Source organism: Oncorhynchus keta, chromosome 28 (assembly GCF_023373465.1).
Source record: "Oncorhynchus keta strain PuntledgeMale-10-30-2019 chromosome 28, Oket_V2, whole genome shotgun sequence".
NCBI classification, from domain to species: Eukaryota; Metazoa; Chordata; class Actinopteri; order Salmoniformes; family Salmonidae; genus Oncorhynchus; species Oncorhynchus keta.
The window spans coordinates 44,034,289-44,052,019 of NC_068448.1; positions in this window are offsets into that span (position 1 = coordinate 44,034,289).

A 17,731-nucleotide genomic window follows, 5' to 3' on the forward strand; every position below is an offset into this window, starting at 1 on the left:
AAAATTGGAAATCCAGACTGCATCAAACATGATTTAGAGCTTGTTTATGGAAACATTTTTTTTTTCTGTATTTCAATGTTGCAACTTGCTGAAAACTGTCCACAATGATCATTTCATCTCAAATAGACAGCACAGCAAAAATTGGACATCCAGAGTGCATCAAACATGATTTAGAGCTTGTTTATGGAAAAAACTTTTTTCTGTATTTCAATGTTGCAACTTGCTGAACACTGTCCACAATGTTAATTTCATCTCAAATAGACAGCACAGCAAAAATTGGAAATCAAGAGTGCATCAAACATGATTTAGAGCTTTTTTATGGAAAAAAAAGTTTTTCTGTATTTCAATGTTGAAATGCTGAAAACTGTCCGCAATGGTAATTTCATCTCAAATAGACAGCACAGCAAAAATTGGACATCCAGAGTGCATCAAACATGATTTAGAGATTGTTTATGGAAAAAAAGCTGTTTCTGTATTTCAATGTTGCAACTTGCTGAAAACTGTCCACAATGGTAATTTCATCTCAAATAGACAGCACAGCAAAAATTGGACATCCAGAGTGCATCAAACATGATTTAGAGCTTGTTTATGGAAAAAAAGTTTTTCTGTATTTCAATGTTGCAACTTGCTGAAAACTGTCCACAATGGTAATTTCATCTCAAATAGACAGCACAGCAAAACAAGGACATCCAGAGTGCATCAAACATGATTTAGAGCTTGTTTATGGAAAAAAAGTTCTGTATTTCAATGTTGCAACTTGCTGAAAACTGTCCACAATGTTAATTTCATCTCAAATAGACAGCACAGCAAAAATTGGAAATCCAGAGTGCATCAAACATGATTTAGAGCTTGTTTATGGAAAATGTTTTTCTGTATTTCAATGTTGCAACTTGCTGAAAACTGTCCACAATGATCATTTCATCTCAAATAGACAGCACAGCAAAAATTGGACATCCAGAGTGCATCAAACATGATTTAGAGCTTGTTTATGGGAAAAAAGTTTTTCTGTATTTCAATGTTGCAACTTGCTGAAAACTGTCCACAATGTTAATTTCATCTCAAATAGACAGCACAGCAAAAATTGGAAATCCAGAGTGCATCAAACATGATTTAGAGCTTGTTTATGGAAAAAAAGTTTTTCTGTATTTCAATGTTGCAACTTGCTGAAAACTGTCCACAATGATCATTTCATCTCAAATAGACAGCACAGCAAAAATTGGACATCCAGAGTGCATCAAACATGATTTAGAGCTTGTTTATGGAAAATTTTTTTTTTCTGTATTTCAATGTTGCAACTTGCTGAAAACTGTCCACAATGTTAATTTCATCTCAAATAGACAGCACAGCAAAAATTGGAAATCCAGAGTGCATCAAACATGATTTAGAGCTTGTTTATGGAAAAAGTTTTTTCTGTATTTCAATGTTGCAACTTGCTGAAAACTGTCCACAATGGTAATTTCATCTCAAATAGACAGCACAGCAAAAATTGGACATCCAGAGTGTATCAAACATGATTTAGAGCTTGTTTATGGGAAAAAAACTTTCTGTATTTCAATGTTGCAACTTGCTGAAAACTGTCCACAATGTTAATTTCATCTCAAATAGACAGCACAGCAAAAATTGGAAATCCAGAGTGCATCAAACATGATTTAGAGCTTGTTTATGGAAAAAAATGTTTTTCTGTATTTCAATGTTGCAACTTGCTGAAAACTGTCCACAATGATCATTTCATCTCAAATAGACAGCACAGCAAAAATTGGACATCCAGAGTGCATCAAACATGATTTAGAGCTTGTTTATGGAAAAACGTTTTTTTCTGTATCTCAATGTTGCAACTTGCTGAAAACTGTCCAGTGTTAATTTCATCTCAAATAGACAGCACAGCAAAAATTGGAAATCCAGAGTGCATCAAACATGATTTAGAGCTTGTTTATGGAAAAAAAGGTTTTTCTGTATTTCAATGTTGCAACTATCCAAGATGGCGTAGCAATCGGACGTGTGTTTTGTCTTGTCCCGTCCTGTCTAGTGTAAATATAGTTTTTTCGCTTTTTTTTTTCTGTATATATTTCGTACATATTTTAATCTCACTTTCAAACTAGAGCTGAATATACTCTCCTGCAACCCGCATCACCCAATGTGGTACGGATCTGCTTTTTCTATACTTTACTTTAGAACCGTCAGAAGCTAGCCAGCTAACTAGCTACTACTCAGTTAGCCATTGCTAGCGGTCTTCAAAGCTAACTAGGACACCAGCGACATCAACCCAGAGCATATCAGACTGCTCTTTCTCTACCACATCTCCGGATTCCTACCGCAAGCTCTGAACCTTTACACCGGATCATCGCAACTAGCTAGCTGCAATCCGAGTGGCTACTCCTGGCTAACGTCTCTGTCCCAAAACAAGCTACAGTTAGCCTTGAGCTAAGCCCATCTCCCGACTAGCCGAAGAGGCCCAACAATACCTCTTTTGCCAATTGGCCTGGACCCTTTACTGCCGACACGGAGCCCCGCCGATCCATCACGACTGGTCCGCCGACATAATCGTCCGAGGTGGTTTCAACAGGCTTTTTCGTTGCGACATCGCCAAAGATCCATCTGCTGGCCAAGGCCCGCGAGCTTTCTGTCTCCAGCTCACCCAGCGCATTAGAGCTCCTGTAGCATAATCCTGGGCTACAATTACCCGGGCCCACGACCGGTCTGTCGATGTCACCGCAAGAAGAGGAATAAACAGACTCACCCCATCGCGACGTCCCCAAAGGTTAGCTCTCTAGCCCTCGCTATCTCCCTGCTTGCTAATTCGGCCTGCTAACGGTTAGCTTGTCTAGCCCGGGCCTACGAACTGTTAGCTTGTTAGCACAGGCCTGCTAACCATCTGGCTCACTGCGTTCTAAACACTCTGAACCCATTTACTTTCTATCTCTCTTTGATTTTTATTTTGTTTATACCTTCCGGAAACCTGCCTCACCCACTGTGATACGGAATCGCTATCACCTTTAATTTTTATTTTATTTTTATGACACACTCAAGAACCTCCAGACGCTAACCAGCTAACTAGCTACAAGCTATTTAGTCATTGTTAGTTTTTTTTTTTTTAAACCTGGATAACACTCGCCAGCCCAGCTTCCCTGCCCATCCACCGCTGCCCCCTGGACACTGATCTCTTGGCTACATAGCTGACGCACGCTGGACTGTCCATTAATCACGGTACTCCATTCTGCTTGTTTGTTTTATCTGTCGACCCAGTTGCCTAGTCAACGCCATTTTACCTGCTGTTTGTTGTGCTAGCTGATTAGCCTCGCCTACTGTTTTTAGCTAGCTTTCCCAATTCAACACCTGTGATTACTGTATGCCTCGCTGTATGTCTCTCCCAAATGTCAATATGCCTTGTATACTGTTGTTCAGGTTAGTTATCATTGTTTTAGTTCACAATGGAGCCCCTAGATCCACTCTGCATACCCCTGTTACCTCCTTTGTCCCACCCCCACACATGCGGTGACCTCACCCATTACAACCAGCATGTCCAGAGATACAACCTCACTCATCATCACCCAGTGCCTGGGCTTACCTCCGCTGTACCCGCACCCCACCATACCCCTGTCTGCGCATTATGCCCTGAATATATTCTACCATGCCCAGAAACCTGCTCCTCTTATCCTCTGCCCCCAACGCTCTAGGCGACCAGTTTTGATAGCCTTTAGCCGCACCCTCATACTACTCCTTCTCTGTTCCGCGGGTGATGTGGAGGTAAACCCAGGCCCTGCATGTCCCCAGGTACCCTCATTTGTTGACTTCTGTGATCGAAAAGTCTTGGTTTTATGCATGTCAACATCAGAAGCCTCCTCCCTAAGTTTGTTTTACTCACTGCTTTAGCACACTCTGCTAACCCTGATGTCCTTGCCGTGTCTGAATCCTGGCTCAGGAAGGCCACCAAAAATTCAGAGATTTCCATACCCAACTATAACATCTTCCGTCAAGATAGAACTGCCAAAGGGGCGGAGTCGCAGTCTACTGCAGAGATAGCCTGCAAAGTAATGTCATACTTTCCAGGTCCATACCCAAACAGTTTGAACTACTAATTTTGAAAATTACTCTCTCCAGAAACAAGTCTCTCACTGTTGCCGCCTGCTACCCCCGTCAGCTCCCAGCTGTGCCCTGGACACCATTTGTGAATTGATCGCCCCATCTAGCTTCAGAGTTTGTCCTGTTAGGTGACCTAAACTGGGATATGCTTAACACCCCGGCAGTCCTACAATCTAAGCTAGATGCCCTCAATCTCACGCAAATCATCAAGGAACCCACCAGGTACAACCCTAACTCTGTAAACAAGGGCACCTCATAGACGTCATCCTGACCAACTGGCCCTCCAAATATACCTCCGCTGTCTTCAACCAGGATCTCAGCGATCACTGCCTCATCGCCTGTATCCGCCACGGAGCCGCAGTCAAACGACCACCCTCATCACTGTCAAACGCTCCCTAAAACACTTCTGTGAGCAGGCCTTTCTAATCGACCTGGCCCGTGTATCCTGGAAGGACATTGACCTCATCCCGTCAGTTGAGGATGCCTGGTCATTCTTTAAAAGTAACTTCCTCACCATTTTGGATAAGCATGCTCCGTTCAAAAAAATGCAGAACCAAGAACAGATACAGCCCTTGGTTCACCCCAGACCTGACTGCCCTCGACCAGCACAAAAACATCCTGTGGCGGACTGCAATAGCATCGAATAGCCCCCGTGATATGCAACTGTTCAGGGAAGTCAGGAACCAATACACGCAGTCAGTCAGGAAAGCTAAGGCCAGCTTCTTCAGGCAAAAGTTTGCATCCTGTAGCTCCAACTCCAAAAAAGTTCTGGGACACTGTGAAGTCCATGGAGAACAAGAGCACCTCCTCCCAGCTGCCCACTGCACTGAGGCTAGAAACACGGTCTCCACCGATAAATCCATGATTATCGAAAACTTCAATAAGCACTTCTCAACGGCTGGCCATGCCTTCCGCCTGGCTACTCCAACCTCGGCCAACAGCTCCGCCCCGTAGTTCCTCACCCAAGCCTCTCCAGGTTCTCCTTACCCAAATCCAGATAGCAGATGTTCTGAAAGAGCTGCAAAACCTGGACCCGTACAAATCAGCTGGGCTTGACAATCTGGACCCGCTATTTCTGAAACTATCTGCCGCCATTGTCGCAACCCCTATCACCAGCCTGTTCAACCTCTCTTTCATATCGTCTGAGATCCCCAAGGATTGAAAGCTGCCGCAGTCATCCCCTCTTCAAAGGAGGAGACACCCTGGACCCAAACTGCTATAGACCTATATCCATCCTGCCCTGCCTATCTAAGGTCTTCGAAAGCCAAGTCAACAAACAGGTCACTGACCATCTCGAATCCCACCGTACCTTCTCCGCTGTGCAATCTGGTTTCCGAGCCGGTCACGGGTGCACCTCAGCCACACTCAAGGTACTAAATGATATCATAACCGCCATCGATAAAAGACAGTACTGTGCAGCCGTCTTCATCGACCTCGCCAAGGCTTTCGACTCTGTCAATCACCAAATTCTTATCGGCAGACTCAACAGCCTCGGCTTTTCGGATGACTGCCTTGCCTGGTTCACCAATTACTTTGCAGACAGAGTTCAGTGTGTCAAATCAGAGGGCATGCTGTCCGGTCCTCTGGCAGTCTCTATGGGGGTGCCACAGGGTTCAATTCTCGGGCCGACTCTTTCTCTGTATATATCAATGATGTTGCTCTTGCTGCGGGCGATTCCCTGATCCACCTCTACGCAGACGACACCATTCTATATACTTTCGGCCCGTCATTGGACACTGTGCTATCAAACCTCCAAACGAGCTTCAATGCCATACAGCACTCCTTCCGTGGCCTCCAACTGCTCTTAAACGCGAGTAAAACCAAATGCATGCTTTTCAACCGATCGCTGCCTGCACCCGCATGCCCGACTAGCATCACCACCCTGGATGGTTCCAACCTTGAATATGTGGACATCTATAAGTACCTAGGTGTCTGGCTAGACTGCAAACTCTCCTTCCAGACTCACATCAAACATCTCCAATCAAAAATCAAATCCAGAGTCGGCTTTCTATTCCGCAACAAAGCCTCCTTCACTCACGCTGCCAAGCTTACCCTAGTAAAACTGACTATCCTACCGATCCTCGACTTCGGGCGATGTCATCTACAAAATGGCTTCCAACACTCTACTCAGCAAACTGATGCAGTCTATCACAGTGCCATCCGTTTTGTCACTAAAGCACCTTATACCACCCACCACTGCGACTTGTATGCTCTAGTCGGCTGGCCCTCACTACATATTCGTCGCCAGACCCACTGGCTCCAGGTCATTTACAAGTCCATGCTAGGTAAAGCTCCGCCTTATCTCAGTTCACTGGTCACGATGGCAACACCCATCCGTAGCACGCGCTCCAGCAGGTGTATCTCACTGATCATCCCTAAAGCCAACACCTCATTTGGCCGCCTTTCGTTCCAGTACTCTGCTGCCTGTGACTGGAACGAATTGCAAAAATCGCTGAAGTTGGAGACTTTATCTCCCTCACCAACTTCAAACATCAGCTATCCGAGCAGCTAACCGATCGCTGCAGCTGTACATAGTCTATAGGTAAATAGCTCACCCTTTTTCACCTGCCTCATTCCCATACTGTTTTTATACTGTTTTTATTTATTTACTTTTCTGCTCTTTTGCACACCAATATCACCAATATCTCTACCTGTACATGCCCATCTGATCATTTATCACTCCAGTGTTAATCTGCAAAATTGTATTATTCGCCTACCTCCTCATGCCTTTTGCACACATTGTATATAGATTGCCCATTTTTTTCTACTGTGTTATTGACTTGCTAATTGTTTACTCCATGTGTAACTCTGTTGTCTGTTCACACTGCTATGCTTTATCTTGGCCAGGTCGCAGTTGCAAATGAGGTCCACAATGATCATTTCATCTCAAATAGACAGCACAGCAAAAATTGGAAATCCAGAGTGCATCAAACATGATTTAGAGCTTGTTTATGGAAATAATTTTTTTTTCTGTATTTCAATGTTGCAACTTGCTGAAAACTGTCCACAATGATCATTTCATCTCAAATAGACAGCACAGCAAAAATTGGACATCCAGAGTGCATCAAACATGATTTAGAGCTTGTTTATGGAAAAATGTTTTTCTGTATTTCAATGTTGCAACTTGCTGAAAACTGTCCACAATGTTAATTTCATCTCAAATAGACAGCACAGCAAAAATTGGACATCCAGAGTGCATCAAACATGATTTAGAGCTTGTTTATGGAAAAAAACATTTTTCTGTATTTCAATGTTGCAACTTGCTGAAAACTGTCCACAATGGTAATTTCATCTCAAATAGACAGCACAGCAAAAATTGGACATCCAGAGTGCATCAAACATGATTTAGAGCTTGTTTATGGAAAAAAGTTTTTTCTGTATTTCAATGTTGCAACTTGCTGAAAACTGTCCACAATGGTAATTTCATCTCAAATAGACAGCACAGCAAAAATTGGACATCCAGAGTGCATCAAACATGATTTAGAGCTTGTTTATGGAAAAAAAGTTTTTCTGTATTTCAATGTTGCAACTTGCTGAAAACTGTCCACAATGGTAATTTCATCTCAAATAGACAGCACAGCAAAAATTGGACATCCAGAGTGCATCAAACATGATTTAGAGCTTGTTTATGGAAAAAAGTTTTTCTGTATTTCAATGTTGCAACTTGCTGAAAACTGTCCACAATGTTAATTTCATCTCAAATAGACAGCACAGCAAAAATTGGACATCCAGAGTGCATCAAACATGATTTAGAGCTTGTTTATGGAAAAAATGTTTTTCTGTATTTCAATGTTGCAACTTGCTGAAAACTGTCCACAATGATCATTTCATCTCAAATAGACAGCACAGCAAAAATTGGAAATCCAGAGTGCATCAAACATGATTTAGAGCTTGTTTATGGAAAAAAGTTTTTTCTGTATTTCAATGTTGCAACTTGCTGAAAACTGTCCACAATGTTAATTTCATCTCAAATAGACAGCACAGCAAAAATTGGACATCCGGAGTGCATCAAACATGATTTAGAGCTTGTTTATGGAAAAAAAAGTTTTTCTGTATTTCAATGTTGCAACTTGCTGAAAACTGTCCACAATGATAATTTCATCTCAAATAGACAGCACAGCAAAAATTGGACATCCAGAGTGCATCAAACATGATTTAGAGCTTGTTTATGGAAAAAAGTTTTTTCTGTATTTCAATGTTGCAACTTGCTGAAAACTGTCCACAATGTTAATTTCATCTCAAATAGACAGCACAGCAAAAATTGGACATCCAGAGTGCATCAAACATGATTTAGAGCTTGTTTATGGAAAAAAGTTTTTTCTGTATTTCAATGTTGCAACTTGCTGAAAACTGTCCACAATGGTAATTTCATCTCAAATAGACAGCACAGCAAAAATTGGACATCCAGAGTGCATCAAACATGATTTAGAGCTTGTTTATGGAAAAAAAGTTTTTCTGTATTTCAATGTTGCAACTTGCTGAAAACTGTCCACAATGTTAATTTCATCTCAAATAGACAGCACAGCAAAAATTGGACATCCAGAGTGCATCAAACATGATTTAGAGCTTGTTTATGGAAAAAAAGTTTTTCTGTATTTCAATGTTGCAACTTGCTGAAAACTGTCCACAATGATAATTTCATCTCACATAGACAGCACAGCAAAAATTGGACATCCAGAGTGCATCAAACATGATTTAGAGCTTGTTTATGGAAAAAACGTTTTTTCTGTATTTCAATGTTGCAACTTGCTGAAAACTGTCCACAATGGTAATTTCATCTCAAATAGACAGCACAGCAAAAATGGGACATCCAGAGTGCATCAAACATGATTTAGAGCTTGTTTATGGAAAAAAAGTTTTTCTGTATTTCAATGTTGCAACTTGCTGAAAACTGTCCACAATGATAATTTCATCTCAAATAGACAGCACAGCAAAAATTGGACATCCAGAGTGCATCAAACATGATTTAGAGCTTGTTTATGGAAAAAAATTTTTCTGTATTTCAATGTTGCAACTTGCTGAAAACTGTCCACAATGGTAATTTCATCTCAAATAGACAGCACAGCAAAAATTGGACATCCAGAGTGCATCAAACATGATTTAGAGCTTGTTTATGGAAAAAAGTTTTTTCTGTATTTCAATGTTGCAACTTGCTGAAAACTGTCCACAATGATAATTTCATCTCAAATAGACAGCACAGCAAAAATTGGACATCCAGAGTGCATCAAACATGATTTAGAGCTTGTTTATGGAAAAAAGTTTTTCTGTATTTCAATGTTGCAACTTGCTGAAAACTGTCCACAATGGTAATTTCATCTCAAATAGACAGCACAGCAAAAATTGGACATCCAGAGTGCATCAAACATGATTTAGAGCTTGTTTATGGAAAAAAAAGTTTTTTCTGTATTTCAATGTTGCAACTTGCTGAAAACTGTCCACAATGTTAATTTCATCTCAAATAGACAGCACAGCAAAAATTGGACATCCAGAGTGCATCAAACATGATTTAGAGCTTGTTTATGGAAAAAAAAGTTTTTCTGTATTTCAATGTTGCAACTTGCTGAAAACTGTCCACAATGATAATTTCATCTCAAATAGACAGCACAGCAAAAATTGGACATCCAGAGTGCATCAAACATGATTTAGAGCTTGTTTATGGAAAAAATTTTTTTTCTGTATTTCAATGTTGCAACTTGCTGAAAACTGTCCACAATGGTAATTTCATCTCAAATAGACAGCACAGCAAAAATTGGACATCCAGAGTGCATCAAACATGATTTAGAGCTTGTTTATGGAAAAAAAGTTTTTCTGTATTTCAATGTTGCAACTTGCTGAAAACTGTCCACAATGGTAATTTCATCTCAAATAGACAGCACAGCAAAAATTGGACATCCAGAGTGCATCAAACATGATTTAGAGCTTGTTTATGGAAAAAAGTTTTTTCTGTATTTCAATGTTGCAACTTGCTGAAAACTGTCCACAATGTTAATTTCATCTCAAATAGACAGCACAGCAAAAATTGGACATCCAGAGTGCATCAAACATGATTTAGAGCTTGTTTATGGAAAAAAAGTTTTTTCTGTATTTCAATGTTGCAACTTGCTGAAAACTGTCCACAATGATCATTTCATCTCAAATAGACAGCACAGCAAAAATTGACATCCAGAGTGCATCAAACATGATTTAGAGCTTGTTTATGGAAAAAAGTTTTTTCTGTATTTCAATGTTGCAACTTGCTGAAAACTGTCCACAATGTTAATTTCATCTCAAATAGACAGCACAGCAAAAATTGGACATCCAGAGTGCATCAAACATGATTTAGAGCTTGTTTATGGAAAAAAAAGTTTTTTCTGTATTTCAATGTTGCAACTTGCTGAAAACTGTCCACAATGATAATTTCATCTCAAATAGACAGCACAGCAAAAATTGGACATCCAGAGTGCATCAAACATGATTTAGAGCTTGTTTATGGAAAAAAAGTTTTTCTGTATTTCAATGTTGCAACTTGCTGAAAACTGTCCACAATGATAATTTCATCTCAAATAGACAGCACAGCAAAAATTGGACATCCAGAGTGCATCAAACATGATTTAGAGCTTGTTTATGGAAAAAAGTTTTTCTGTATTTCAATGTTGCAACTTGCTGAAAACTGTCCACAATGGTAATTTCATCTCAAATAGACAGCACAGCAAAAATTGGACATCCAGAGTGCATCAAACATGATTTAGAGCTTGTTTATGGAAAAAAGTTTTTCTGTATTTCAATGTTGCAACTTGCTGAAAACTGTCCACAATGATAATTTCATCTCAAATAGACAGCACAGCAAAAATTGGACATCCAGAGTGCATCAAACATGATTTAGAGCTTGTTTATGGAAAAAAGTTTTTTCTGTATTTCAATGTTGCAACTTGCTGAAAACTGTCCACAATGTTAATTTCATCTCAAATAGACAGCACAGCAAAAATTGGACATCCAGAGTGCATCAAACATGATTTAGAGCTTGTTTATGGAAAAAAAAGTTCTGTATTTCAATGTTGCAACTTGCTGAAAACTGTCCACAATGATAATTTCATCTCAAATAGACAGCACAGCAAAAATTGGACATCCAGAGTGCATCAAACATGATTTAGAGCTTGTTTATGGAAAAAAAAGTTTTTCTGTATTTCAATGTTGCAACTTGCTGAAAACTGTCCACAATGTTAATTTCATCTCAAATAGACAGCACAGCAAAAATTGGACATCCAGAGTGCATCAAACATGATTTAGAGCTTGTTTATGGAAAAAAATTTTTTTCTGTATTTCAATGTTTCAATGTTGCAACTTGCTGAAAACTGTCCACAATGTTAATTTCATCTCAAATAGACAGCACAGCAAAAATTGGACATCCAGAGTGCATCAAACATGATTTAGAGCTTGTTTATGGAAAAAAAGTTTTTCTGTATTTCAATGTTGCAACTTGCTGAAAACTGTCCACAATGATAATTTCATCTCAAATAGACAGCACAGCAAAAATTGGACATCCAGAGTGCATCAAACATGATTTAGAGCTTGTTTATGGAAAAAAAGTTTTTCTGTATTTCAATGTTGCAACTTGCTGAAAACTGTCCACAATGTTAATTTCATCTCAAATAGACAGCACAGCAAAAATTGGAAATCCAGAGTGCATCAAACATGATTTAGAGCTTGTTTATGGAAAAAAGTTTTTCTGTATTTCAATGTTGCAACTTGCTGAAAACTGTCCACAATGGTAATTTCATCTCAAATAGACAGCACAGCAAAAATTGGACATCCAGAGTGCATCAAACATGATTTAGAGCTTGTTTATGGAAAAAAAGTTTTTCTGTATTTCAATGTTGCAACTTGCTGAAAACTGTCCACAATGGTAATTTCATCTCAAATAGACAGCACAGCAAAAATTGGACATCCAGAGTGCATCAAACATGATTTAGAGCTTGTTTATGGAAAAAGTTTTTTCTGTATTTCAATGTTGCAACTTGCTGAAAACTGTCCACAATGATAATTTCATCTCAAATAGACAGCACAGCAAAAATTGGACATCCAGAGTGCATCAAACATGATTTAGAGCTTGTTTATGGAAAAAAGTTTTTTCTGTATTTCAATGTTGCAACTTGCTGAAAACTGTCCACAATGGTAATTTCATCTCAAATAGACAGCACAGCAAAAATTGGACATCCAGAGTGCATCAAACATGATTTAGAGCTTGTTTATGGAAAAAAGTTTTTTCTGTATTTCAATGTTGCAACTTGCTGAAAACTGTCCACAATGTTAATTTCATCTCAAATAGACAGCACAGCAAAAATTGGAAATCCAGAGTGCATCAAACATGATTTAGAGCTTGTTTATGGAAAAAAACGTTTTTTCTGTATTTCAATGTTGCAACTTGCTGAAAACTGTCCACAATGGTAATTTCATCTCAAATAGACAGCACAGCAAAAATTGGACATCCAGAGTGCATCAAACATGATTTAGAGCTTGTTTATGGAATTTTTTCTTTCTGTATTTCAATGTTGTAACTTGCTGAAAACTGTCCACAATGTTAATTTAATCTGAAATAGACAGCACAGCAACAATTGGACATCCAGAGTGCATCAAACATGATTTAGAGCTTGTTCATGGAAAAAACGTTTTTTCTGTATTTCAATGTTGCAACTTGCTGAAAACTGTCCACAATGTTAATTTCATCTCAAATAGACAGCACAGCAAAAATTGGACATCCAGAGTGCATCAAACATGATTTAGAGCTTGTTTATGGAAAAAAGTTTTTCTGTATTTCAATGTTGCAACTTGCTGAAAACTGTCCACAATGATAATTTCATCTCAAATAGACAGCACAGCAAAAATTGGACATCCAGAGTGCATCAAACATGATTTAGAGCTTGTTTATGGAAAAAAAGTTTTTTCTGTATTTCAATGTTGCAACTTGCTGAAAACTGTCCACAATGTTAATTTCATCTCAAATAGACAGCACAGCAAAAATTGGACATCCAGAGTGCATCAAACATGATTTAGAGCTTGTTTATGGAAAAAAGTTTTTTCTGTATTTCAATGTTGCAACTTGCTGAAAACTGTCCACAATGGTAATTTCATCTCAAATAGACAGCACAGCAAAAATTGGACATCCAGAGTGCATCAAACATGATTTAGAGCTTGTTTATGGAAAAAAGTTTTTTCTGTATTTCAATGTTGCAACTTGCTGAAAACTGTCCACAATGTTAATTTCATCTCAAATAGACAGCACAGCAAAAATTGGACATCCAGAGTGCATCAAACATGATTTAGAGCTTGTTTATGGAAAAAAGTTTTTTCTGTATTTCAATGTTGCAACTTGCTGAAAACTGTCCACAATGGTAATTTCATCTCAAATAGACAGCACAGCAAAAATTGGACATCCAGAGTGCATCAAACATGATTTAGAGCTTGTTTATGGAAAAAAAAGTTTTTTCTGTATTTCAATGTTGCAACTTGCTGAAAACTGTCCACAATGTTAATTTCATCTCAAATAGACAGCACAGCAAAAATTGGACATCCAGAGTGCATCAAACATGATTTAGAGCTTGTTTATGGAAAAAAAGTTTTTCTGTATTTCAATGTTGCAACTTGCTGAAAACTGTCCACAATGGTAATTTCATCTCAAATAGACAGCACAGCAAAAATTGGACATCCAGAGTGCATCAAACATGATTTAGAGCTTGTTTATGGAAAAAAGTTTTTCTGTATTTCAATGTTGCAACTTGCTGAAAACTGTCCACAATGTAATTTCATCTCAAATAGACAGCACAGCAAAAATTGACATCCAGAGTGCATCAAACATGATTTAGAGCTTGTTTATGGAAAAAAAGTTTTTTCTGTATTTCAATGTTGCAACTTGCTGAAAACTGTCCACAATGGTCATTTCATCTCAAATAGACAGCACAGCAAAAGTTGGACATCCAGAGTGCATCAAACATGATTTAGAGCTTGTTTATGGAAAACAATTTTTTTCTGTATTTCAATGTTGCAACTTGCTGAAAACTGTCCACAATGGTAATTTCATCTCAAATAGACAGCACAGCAAAAATTGGAGATCCAGAGTGCATCAAACATGATTTAGAGCTTGTTTATGGGAAAAAACAGTTTTTTCTGTATTTCAATGTTGCAACTTGCTGAAAACTGTCCACAATTATCATTTCATCTCAAATAGACAGCACAGCAAAAATTGGACATCCAGAGTGCATCAAACATGATTTAGAGCTTGTTTATGGAAAACAAGTTTTTTCTGTATTTCAATGTTGCAACTTGCTGAAAACTGTCCACAATGGTAATTTCATCTCAAATAGACAGCACAGCAAAAATTGGACATCCAGAGTGCATGTTTATGGAAAAAAAGTTTTTCTGTATTTCAATGTTGCAACTTGCTGAAAACTGTCCACAATGGTAATTTCATCTCAAATAGACAGCACAGCAAAAATTGGACATCCAGAGTGCATCAAACATGATTTAGAGCTTGTTTATGGAAAAAAGTTTTTTCTGTATTTCAATGTTGCAACTTGCTGAAAACTGTCCACAATGGTAATTTCATCTCAAATAGACAGCACAGCAAAAATTGTACATCCAGAGTGCATCAAACATGATTTAGAGCTTGTTTATGGGAATTTTTTTTTTCTTCCTGTATTTCAATGTTGCAACTTGCTGAAAACTGTCCACAGTGGTAATTTCATCTCAAATAGACAGCACAGCAAAAATTGGACATCCAGAGTGCATCAAACATGATTTAGAGCTTGTTTATGGAAAAATGTTTTTTCTGTATTTCAATGTTGCAACTTGCTGAAAACTGTCCACAATGGTAATTTCATCTCAAATAGACAGCACAGCAAAAATTGGACATCCAGAGTGCATCAAACATGATTTAGAGCTTGTTTATGGAAAAAAAGTTTTTTCTGTATTTCAATGTTGCAACTTGCTGAAAACTGTCCACAATGTTAATTTCATCTCAAATAGACAGCACAGCAAAAATTGGACATCCAGAGTGCATCAAACATGATTTAGAGCTTGTTTATGGAAAAAAGTTTTTTCTGTATTTCAATGTTGCAACTTGCTGAAAAAAATGGTAATTTCATCTCTAGACAGCACAGTATTTCAAACATGATTTGTTGTATTTCAATGTTGCAACTTGCTGAAAACTGTCCACAATGATAATTTCATCTCAAATAGACAGCACAGCAAAAATTGGACATCCAGTGTGCATCAAACATGATTTAGGGCTTGTTCATGGAAAAAAAAGTTTTTCTGTATTTCAATGTTGCAACTTGCTGAAAACTGTCCACAATGTTCCTTTCATCTCAAATAGACAGCACAGCAAAAAAATTGACATCCAGAGTGCATCAAACATGATTTCGAGCTTGTTTATGGAAAAACTTTTTTCTGTATTTCAATGTTGCAACTTGCTGAAAACTGTCCACAATGGTAATTTCATCTCAAATAGACAGCACAGCAAAAATTGGACATCCAGAGTGCATCAAACATGATTTAGAGCTTGTTTATGGAAAAAAAAGTTTTTCTGTATTTCAATGTTGCAACTTGCTGAAAACTGTCCACAATGGTAATTTCATCTCAAATAGACAGCACAGCAAAAATTGGACATCCAGAGTGCATCAAACATGATTTAGAGCTTGTTTATGGAAAAAAAGTTTTTTCTGTATTTCAATGTTGCAACTTGCTGAAAACTGTCCACAATGGTAATTTCATCTCAAATAGACAGCACAGCAAAAATTGGAAATCCAGAGTGCATCAAACATGATTTAGAGCTTGTTTATGGAAAAAAAGTTTTTTCTGTATTTCAATGTTGCAACTTGCTGAAAACTGTCCACAATGATAATTTCATCTCAAATAGACAGCACAGCAAAAATTGGACATCCAGAGTGCATCAAACATGATTTAGAGCTTGTTTTTTCTGTATTTCAATGTTGCAACTTGCTGAAAACTGTCCACAATGATCATTTCATCTCAAATAGACAGTACAGCAAAAATTGGACATCCAGAGTGCATCAAACATGATTTAGAGCTTGTTTATGGAAAAAAACATTTTTCTGTATTTCAATGTTGCAACTTGCTGAAAACTGTCCACAATGTTAATTTCATCTCAAATAGACAGCACAGCAAAAATTGAAAATCCAGAGTGCATCAAACATGATTTAGAGCTTGTTTATGGAAAAAAAGTTTTTTCTGTATTTCAATGTTGCAACTTGCTGAAAACTGTCCACAATGGTAATTCCATCTCAAATAGACAGCACAGCAAAAATTGGACATCCAGAGTGCATCAAACATGATTTAGAGCTTGTTTATGGGAAAAAGTTTTTTCTGGATTTCAATGTTGCAACTTGCTGAAAACTGTCCACAATGATCATTTCATGTCAAATAGACAGCACAACAAAAATTGGACATCCAGAGTGCATCAAACATGATTTAGAGCTTGTGACGTAGAAGTCCGTCACTGGCCGCGGGCAGCATTTGGTTCTTTAACGCACACACATATTCATCACTCCTCCCTGCGCCATTATAAGATAAGTTAACAATGTGGGTCGACACACAAATTAACTTCTGTCTTGGTGCATGCATTTCACACTCGTCAATGTTCATATTTGAGAGATATAATAATTATTATACTTATCAATGTTGTGGATGAGCGCATTGTTTGTTTGTTCTGTTCCTCTCTCTCCATCTCTGTAGCTTCCGGGTAAGCTGGAAAAGGACCCGAGCTAAGGGAATTGGGTTGGCTTTATAGTGCCTGTCCCAAATGGCTCATTAATGCATATGGGCGTATTGAAAGATATTGTCAGTAGTGATGTAATGTTGTAAATGTTATGTTGTGATATTGTTTAAAACCGTGTTGCAATGTATATCTTTTAGTATGTTTAGTTCAGGGAAAATGTAGGTTTGTATGGTTAATTGATTAATTAATTAGGGTTAATTGTTCTGAGGGGAGGGGCTAGCCCTACAAAAGGAGCCTCTCTTTCAGTCATGGAAGGGTTATTTTGGATTGAGCTGTGGATGGGGCAGCATTGTTTTTAAGCTGTCCCATAAGGTAGACGTTGATGGCAGTACTGTTGTTTTTTTGTTCTGGAATTCACTTGTAAATAAACACCTTTGCACAGAAGAACTTTTGCGGTTCCGCCATCTTTTTATTTTGATAGAGGTTAGGTTATCCAGTTTAGCCTTCTGGCCTACTCTACGTGACATATGGTGGCAGTGGTGGGATGGCGTACCGCAAATCAGTGAATTCCAACAAGAGAGGTAAAGGAATGCGTACAGGATTGCGTTCTCCGCAACAGCATCAACTGTCAGAAAAGGTACCTGAAGTTGAACCGGGGTGGAATACCATGGAATCGTCTGGTGAAGAAGAGGTCAAGTATGAGAAACTAGGAGCCCGACCGCGGGGCCAAAGACAACCAGAACTGGGTGAGCTGCTGACTGAAAGGAGCAGTTGGGGGACTAGAACCACACCCAACCATGGTAACCCTTTTTCAGCAACTTTTCACCTGCCTTGAGAGGAGGGACGAAGACCTCAAGCAGGAGTTACGTGGCCTACGCCAATCTATCCTCACAGCTCCCCACCAGGCGGAACTCGTCAGTGAGAGCCCAAGATTGGGTCTTC